Source organism: Macaca mulatta, chromosome 8 (genome assembly GCF_049350105.2).
Source record: "Macaca mulatta isolate MMU2019108-1 chromosome 8, T2T-MMU8v2.0, whole genome shotgun sequence".
In the NCBI taxonomy this organism is placed as follows: domain Eukaryota; kingdom Metazoa; phylum Chordata; class Mammalia; order Primates; family Cercopithecidae; genus Macaca; species Macaca mulatta.
Genome location: NC_133413.1, coordinates 22,235,801 through 22,245,137, shown reverse-complemented (window position 1 = coordinate 22,245,137; position 9,337 = coordinate 22,235,801). Strand labels below are relative to the sequence as shown.

At 40.5% G+C, this 9,337-nt stretch overlaps 1 pseudogene; it reads left to right on the top strand.

Moving 5' to 3' along the window:
* Positions 1-479: 479 nt before the first annotated feature.
* On the top strand, positions 480-572 carry LOC114680547 (small nucleolar RNA U3; annotated as a pseudogene).
* Positions 573-9,337: the final 8,765 nt, after the last annotated feature.

Below are 9,337 nucleotides of genomic sequence, written 5' to 3'. Positions count from 1 at the left end.
ATCCTAATCCCCAAAGGTGACGGTGTTAGGAGGTAGGGCCTTTGGGAGATGATAAGGTCATGAAGGCAAATCCGTCATGAATGGGATTAGTGCCCTTATAAACGAGGACCTAGAGAGCTGCCTTGTCCCTTCCACCATGTGAGGACACAGCAAGAAGGTGCCGTCTACCAAGTCAAGAGCAAGCCCTCACCAGACACAGAGTCTATGGGTGCCTTCATCTCAGACTTCTAGCCACCAGCACTGTGGGAAATGAATTTCTGTTGGTTCTAAGTCTATGGTACTTTGTTACAGCAGCCCAAGGGGACTAAGACAGTGAGTTATGAAAGATGAATATAAATTTCGATGTAAAACAAAGAACTCAGCAGGATATTTAACTCTAGGTGGAACCCAGATGCCACCTATGCTGCATGGCTCAGAAAGTTGCCAGACTGATCCAGGGGCTGATCCTTTTGAGATCCCTTCTATCATAGTCATGATGTAAGGCTATACTTTCAGGAATCATTTCTATAGTTCATCACCAAGGAAGTTCTCTGAACATGTAGAACACCGAGACAAGAAATAACTAAATCAGAGGAGAACTGAAGGAGATAAAGACGTGAAAAACCCTTGAAAAAAAAAATCAATGAATCCAGGACCTGGTTGTTGAAAAGATCAACAAAATTGATAGACTGCTAACCAGACCAATAAAGACGACAAGAGAGAAGACTCAAATAGATGCAATAAAAAATGATGAAGGGGATATCACCACCAATCCCATAGAAATACACACTGCCATCAGAGAATACTATAAACACATCTACGCAAATAAACTAGAAAACCTAGAAGTGGATAAATTCCTGGACACATACACTCACCCAAGTTTAAACCAGGAAGAAGTTGAATCCCTGAATAGACCAATAACACGTTCTAAAATTGGAGCAGTAATTAATAGCCTACCGACCAAAAAGAAGTCGAGGACCAGACAGATTCACAGCCAAATTCTACCAGAGGTACAAAGAGGAGCTGGTACCATTCCTTCTGAAACTATTCCAAACAACTGAAAACGAGGGAATTCTCCCTAACTCATTCTATGAGGCCAGCATCATCCTGATACCCAAGCCTGGCAGAGACATAACAAAAAAGGAAAATGTTAGGCCAATATCCCTGATAAACATCGATGCAAAAATATTCAATAAAATACTAGCAAACCAAATCCAGCAGCACATCAAAAAACTTATCCACCACAATCAAGCCAGCTTCACACCTGGGATGCAAGGCTGGTTCAACATATGCAAATCAATAAACATAATCCATCACATAAACAGAACCAATGACAAAAGCCACATGATTATCTCAACAGATGCAGAAACAGCCTTCAACAAAATTCAACAGCCCTTCATGCTAAAAACTCTCAATAAACTAGGAATCAATGGAAAGTATCTCAAAATAATAAGAGCCATTTGTGACAAAGCCACAGCCATTATCTACTGAATTGGCAAAAACTGGAAGCATTCCCTTTGGAAACCAGCACAAGACAAGGATGCCCTCTTTCACCACTCCTATTCAACATGGTATTGGAAGTTCTGGCCAGGGCAATCAGGCAAGAGAAAGAAATAAAGCGTATTCAAATAGGAAAAGAGGAAGTCAAATTTTCTCTGCTTGCCGATGACATGATTGTATATTTAGAAAACCTCATCTTCTCAGCCCAAAATCTCCCTAAGCTGGTAAGCCAACTTCAGCAAAGTCTCAGGATAAAAAAATCAATGTGCAAAAATCACAAGCATTCCTATACACCAACAATAGACACACAGAGAGCTAAATCATGAGTAAACTCCCATTCACAATTGCTACAAATAGAATAAAATACCTAGGAATTCAACTTAAAAGGGATGTGAAAGACCTCTTTAAAGAGAACTACAAAACCACTGCTCAAGGAAATAAGAGAGGACACAAACAAATGGAAAAAACATTCCAAGCTCATGGATAGGAAGAATCAATATCATGAAAATGGCCATACTGCCAAAGTAATTTATAGATTCAATGCTATCCACATCAAGCTACCATTGACTTTCTTCACAGAAGAAACTACTTTAAACTTCATATGGAACCAAAAAAGAGCCTTCACATCCAAGCCAATCCTAAGCAAAAAGAACAAAGCTGGAGACATCATGCTACCTGACTTCAAACTATACCACAAGGCTACAGTAACCAAAACAGCATGGTACTGGTATCAAAACAGAGATATAGACCAATGGAACAGAACAGAGCCCTCAGAAATAATGCCACACATCTACAACCATCTGCTCTTTGACAAACCTGACAAAAACAAGCAATGGGGAAAAGATTCCCTAATTAATAAATGGTGCTGGGAAACCTGGCTAGCCATATGCAAAAAACTGGAACTGGATCCCTTCCTTACACCTTATACAAAAATCAACTCAAGATGGATTAAAGACTTAAATGCCAGACCTAAAACCATAAAAACCCTAGAAGAAAACCTAGGCAATACCATTCAGGACATAGGCATCGGCAAGGACTTCATGTCTAAAACACCAAAAGCAATGGCAACAAAACTGACAAATGGGATCTGATTAAACTAAAGAGTTCCTGCACAGCAAAAGAAATTATCATCAGAGTGAACAGGCAACCTACAGAATTGGAGAACATTTTTGCAATCTATCTATCTCACAAAGGGCTAATATCCAGAATCAGCAAATAACTTAAACTTACAAGAAAAAACAAACCCCATCAAAAAGTGGGCAAAGGATATGAACAGGTACTTCTCAAAAAAAGACATTTATGCAGCCAACAAACGTATTAAAAAAAGCTCATCATCACTGGTCATTAGAGAAATGCAAATCAAAACTACAAGGAGATACCATTTCAGGCCAGTTAGAATGGCGATCATTGAAAAGTCAGAAAACAACGGATGCTGGAGAGGATGTGGAGAAATAGGAACGCTTTTACGCTGTTGGTGGGAGTGTAAATTAGTTCAATTATTGTAGAAGACAGTGTGGCGTGTGGCGATTCCTCAAGGATCTAGAACTAGAAATACCATTTGACCCAGCAATCGTATTACTGGGTATATACCCAAAGGATTATAAATCATTCTACTATAAAGACACAGGCACACATGTTTATTGCAGCACTATTCACAATAGCAAAGACTTGGAACCAACCCAAAAGTCCATCAATGATAGACTGGATAAAGAAAATATGGCACATATACACCATGGAATACTATGCATCCATAAGAAAGGATGAGTTCATGTCCTTGCAGAAACATGAGGCTGGAAACCATCATTCTCAGCAAACTATCACAAGAACAGAAAACCAAACACCGCATGTTCTCATTCATAAGTGGGAGTTGAACAAGGAGAACACATGAACACAGAGAGGGGAACATCACACACTGGGGTCTGTCGGCAGATCGGGAGCTAGGGGAGGGATAGCATTAAGAGAAATTCCTAATGTAGGTGGCAGGTTGATGGGTGCAGCAAACCACCATGGTATGTGTACACCTATGTAACAAATGTGCACGTTCTGCACATGTACCTCAAAACTTAAAAGTATAATTTAAAAAAAAGAAAAAAGAAAAATAATGGGCTAAAGAAAAAAAAAGATGTGATTTTTTTTCTCTCCAACAAATATGATTTTTTATGTTTTAAACACAAAGAAAGAACAGTGGTGATAAGAAGATATGGTTGGGGCAAAATGTAATTCTACCACAGCATCTTTCTTACCCTTCCCACCCCATTCATCATGAAGACATCATAGTTTCCTGACAGGATCATGCCTTTAAACAGGACAGACTCTCTGCCTGGCATCTCTTCTTCCCCTTCCATGTTTACCTAAAAAACTCTTCTCTATACTTCAGCATTAATTAAGGAACCACCTTTTTTAGGAAGCCTTCTATGATATGCAGGTTATTCTCACCCCAGGTCCACTTTCTGACCTTTCCGGCTCTGTGCCAGGATGGCTGAGCCCTAGAGAGTGCCCTACTTAGATCCTTTTAACAGCTGACTTTCATTTGGGTTTTATTTCTAGGAAACAGCCACAGGAGTTGAGAATATGGAATTAAAAAGTGGTTGGAGTATTTTTTGCCTGCCCCCTTGTATCTGGTGAAAGCTGCATCTCCCTGAGGCCATGCTCCTAGCTGCCACCCCCTCCTTTGTAGCTGGAGTTCTTACTGGGCTCTGGTAAAGCCATTTCCTATCCTTGACCTTTCAGCCTCAAAGTGTTAAGAGTGTCCCATGATTGCTAGACTCTGGGCGCCTCAACATCTTTTTGTGGCTTCTTTAATCTCGACCATGTCCCTGTAAAAAGTCTCTTTAAGGAAGTTCACTCACTTGAACCATGAAGCGTGAAACTGACATCCGGCCAAGACTCTGACCCCAGATTCTCCCTTTTGAGAATCTTTTCTGTACCCTTCCTTTTTACTCCTGCCGCATCCTCTGCTTACATCTGCCATAGTAATTACTACAGGGTATTGTAATATTGGTTCACTTGGGTTGTTCACTGGGTGGCTAGATTATTATGAGATTATTATGCCTGGCACGTGGCATTCAGTAAATACCCAGACCCACTCATTCTGACTTAACAATTTCTGAATTAATACTTTAATGCCTGTCTCAAAAACAGCTAAAAGGAAACATTTAACAAAAACTCAATAAGTAATAATATGAACATAACATTGGATAATTTTTCCATCTTGCAAAGTGCTTTTATATCCCTTGGCTTAATTGTGATGTGTCTTTTCATGAAAAGCACATTCAGCTAAATTCTGGAACCCAGTAGTTGAGAAGTCTGAATCAGTAGAACCTATTGCTCAGTCAAGAACGGAACCCAAGTACCAATCAGCCTGCACTCAAATGCTGGTTCTTCTTCTCTCCAGTTCTGTAACTGATATGGTTTGGCTGTATCCCCACCCAGCTCTCACCTTGAATTGTAATAATCCCAGCATGTCCAGGGTGGGGCCAGATGGAAATAATTGAATCCTGGGGGCAGTTTCTCTCATACTGTTCTTGTGGTAGTAAGTCTCATGAGATCTGATGGTTTTATCAATGGGAGCTCCCTTGCACAAGCTTGCTTGCCTGCTGCCATGTAAGATGTCTTTTTGCTCTTCCTTCATTTTCTGCCATGATTGTGAGGCCTCCCCAGCCATGTGGAACTGTGAGTCCTTTAAACCTCTTTCCTTTGTAAATTACCCCATCTTGTGTATGTCTTTTTTAGCAGCATGAGAATGGACTAATATAATAACCTTAGGTGCTACCTATACTCTCTGTGCCTTAAGTTCTTATCTATAAATAGAAGAAAATAGTACACTTCACCTCATAGTGACCCTTAAATAAATTGATAGGTATAGAGTTTTAGAATGGAGTCATACACCTCGTAAATGCCCAATACATATTATTTTCTTATTCTTTATAAGATCATAATCTCATGAAGATGTCCAAGAAAATACTTCTCAGCTTTTCTTGAACCAAATGCCTACCGTAACATCTCAGAAAGAAAAAGAGAATATTCCCTGGCCACAGGGCTTAAGTCTCAACTCACCAGAGCCCCAGAGTTCTTATTTTGTTTTCTTCACACAGACATTAATATTAACATTGATTAAGCAACTCTGGTATGCCTCCATTACAAGAGAAAAGGAGGTAAACAGAGTTGGAGTCAGACAGCCCCAACTCCAAATCCTGCTTCTGACCCTTGGTGGACATGAGTAGCCGTATAAGTTTTCTAACTTTTTATCTGAAAAACTATAAGGATAATACCGACTCATTGAGTGGAGGCGCACACTGATTTAGACAACAGGTGCTACATAGTAGCCCCCAAAAATGTCATTGGGATCCTCTTCCATCTAATGGAGAAGACCAAATGAGGAAAGAGGTCCAGGGCCATCTGAAGGGGGCTCACTCTGCCTGGGCCCAGCAACACTTGTGCCCCAGAGCATTCCTGTGATGATTAGGTGCAGTCCTCAACTTCCTCATCACCACCTGCTCCAGAGAGGAAGAGCGGAAAAAGTCAACAGACCCAGGTAAACTTGTATTATCTCAGTCTTGGGATTGCAGGTCTATTTTCCTTCACCTTCTCAAACACTGCAGTCCTAAAGTAGTATCAAGCAAGGTGAAGGGATCAGCCCAGTATGAAGTTTCTGGGTATAAACTATTTAAGAAAAATGAAAGTCCAACATGGAGGTGAGCCAGTGTGGGTCTCAGAGCCCAAGAAGAATGAAGAGGAAGTCTATGCTCAGGGCTGGCCTGCATGGTCTGTGTTGGGACAATCAAATGTAAGGTGTTACACCTGAGTAGGCTGAAGAGACATCAGCGAAGGGTGTGAACCAGGACAAGATATTGGAGCCTAAACAGTGAAAAATGGGCATTTACCGGGTTAGGGGAGGAGACAGCAGCATTGATGGGAGACTGGTTATACACAGGATGAATGAACATGTAAGCAAATATATCAAGGATAATAGAAACCAAGTTCCTCACTGGAAAAAGAAGAGAGTTACAACATGGAAAGGAGAAAAAAAAATCAACCCTGTGGTATTGATTTGAAATTAGAGACAGCACTGTGAACTCTCCATTTTTAGTATTTGTAGATACAGACATTAATATAGATGTAGTGGGGCAGTGGGTGTGTGTGCGTGTGCGTGTGCGTGTGTGTGTGTGTGTGTGTGTGTGTCCCTAGCTTCATTCACTAGGAAGTCTGGGAGTCAGTGTCAACCCCAAAGCAGTGAACATGTCTAGTGGCCCTTCCTTGACTTCTGTATACTATTTTGCACAAAAAACAAAACAAAACAACAACAACAACAACAACAACAACAAAATACACCATCATGGTTCCATGGAGAAATGGCCAACTACAGGGCTAAGGTGAAAAAAAAATACAAGACAAATCTGGAATATCTGGTTGTATCATCAACCAAGGAATAAACCAAGGAGCTACTAAAAGGACGGTGGCATAGCACAAGAACACACAAGCCACCTTCTATCAACATGGGATTGCCTCTTCTATTTTACTCAATGACTTTTAACTTGTGACTTTCATCATTTATTTTGATGCTCAACTAGTCCTAGTATTGGCCAGTGGGAGCATCAAAATAAATAAAATGCTCAATAAGAAACAGGATATTTACAGATCATTTAAGTAACCTATTAGATATTTATTAATTACAAATGGGAAAAGGGTAACTTTAAAATGAAGATGCTTAGAAGGCATCATCTTAATAAAATGATTATCAAAGATGAGAACTATCACAACCATGTGTCATATGATAAGATGCAATAAGGAGGTGGCTGGCAAGATGACTGAATAGGAAAAGCTCCAGTCTGCAGCTCCCAGTGAGATCAATGCAGAAGGTGGGTGATTTCTGTATTCCCAACAGAGGTACCCGGCTTATCTCATTGGGACGGGTTAGACAGTGGGTACAGCCCACAGAGGATCAGCGGAAGCAGGATGGGGGCACTGCCTCACCCCAGATGTGCAAGGGTTTGGGGAACTCCCTCCCCTAGCCAAGGGAAGCCATGAGGGATTGTGCCGTGAGGGACGGTGCTATCCAGCCCAGATAGTAGGATTTTCCCATGGTCAAAACCCGCAGACCAGCAGATTACCTCAGATGCTTATGCCACCAGGGCCCTGGGTTTCAAGCACAAAACTGGGCGGCCATTTGGGCAGACGCCCACCTAGCTGCAGGAGTATTTTTTCATACCCCACTGGCACCTGGAACGCCAGCAACACAGAACCGTTCACTCCCTTGGAAAGGGGCCTGAAGCCAGGGAGCCAAGTGGTCTAGCTCAGCAGATCCCAACCCCGTGGGCTAGGGGAGATAACACTAGGAGAAATACCTCATGTAGAAGATGGATTGATGGGTGCAGCAAACCACTGTGGCACATGTATACCTATGTAATAAACCTACGTGCACTGCACATGTATCCCAGAACTTAAAGTATAATAAAAAAAATTAAAAATTTTAAAAAAAGATGCAATAAGACGGCAGTTTCATTTCCAGCACACTTCTGAACCTCACCTTGAGAAAACATTACACAAACCCAAAATAAAGATCATTCTCCATAATTAAAAAGTCAAAAAGTAATAGATGTTGGTGTGGATGTGGTGAAAAGGCAACACTTTTACACTGGTAGTGGGAATCTAAACTAGTACAACTGCTATGGAAAACAGCAGGCAGACTCTGTAAGGAGCTAAAAGTAGAACTACTATTCGATCCAGCAATCCCACTACTGGATATCTACACAAAAGAAAAAAAAGTCATTATATGAAAGAGACACTTGCACATGCATGCTTATAGCAGCACAATTCACAATAGCAAAAATATGGAACCAACCTAAATGCCCATCAACCAATAAGTGTACAAAGAAAATGTGGTATATATACATCATGGAATACTACTCGCCATAAAACACAAAATAATGGCCTTTACAGCAATTTGAAAGGAGCTGGAAGGCTATTACTCTAAGTGAAGTAACTCAGGATTGGAAAATCAAATATCATGTGTTCTCACTTATAAGTGAGAACTAAGCCATGAGGATGCCCAAATTTGGGTACGACATAATGGACTTTGGAGATTTGAGGGAAGGGTGCATGGGGGGTGAGGGATAAAAGACTACATATTGGGTACAATGTACACTGCTAAGGTGATGAATGCACCAAAATCTCAGAAATCACCACTGAAGAACTTACCTATGTAACCAAAAACCACCTGTACGCCCCAGAAAAGCTATTGAAATTTAAAAGATAAATAAAATGGAGGACATTAGCAAGATACCTGAACTGTCTTTAAAAGAGTGAAGGTCATCAAAGTCCAAGAAAGATAGAGGAACCCTTCTAGATAAAAGGAGATATGTATAAATGCAATGCATGATTCTGGATTGGATCCTCCTTGCGGAAAGACATAACTGGGCAACTGCAGAAATGTGAATGGGGTTTGAGGATTAAATGGTAATCAGGTACCTGTGTCCCCTTCCTGTTTTGATAGTTGTTTTGTGGTTTAGAATAACATCCTTGTATATAGGAAATACAACTAAAGAATTTGGGGTGATGGGGCATTAAGTCAGCAACTTGTCTTAAAAGGTTCAGTGAAAATAAGTTATTTTTATAGTATTTGCAAATTTTCTATATGCTTAATGGTATTTCAACATTTATATATTTTCAGAAATCTACAATTAGAACTGCAACTTTTGTTCAAGAGTGGCAGGCCCTGCCTTTCACAATTACATTATATCTTCAAGGGTTTTATCCCCTGCTTTTATTCTGTTGTGCTAGTTTCGCTGATGCTGTGTGTTTAATTTTATACCCTGAGGATGTTTTAAATCAGAGAAGAAGGCCAAGAAGGCAGAGTAGG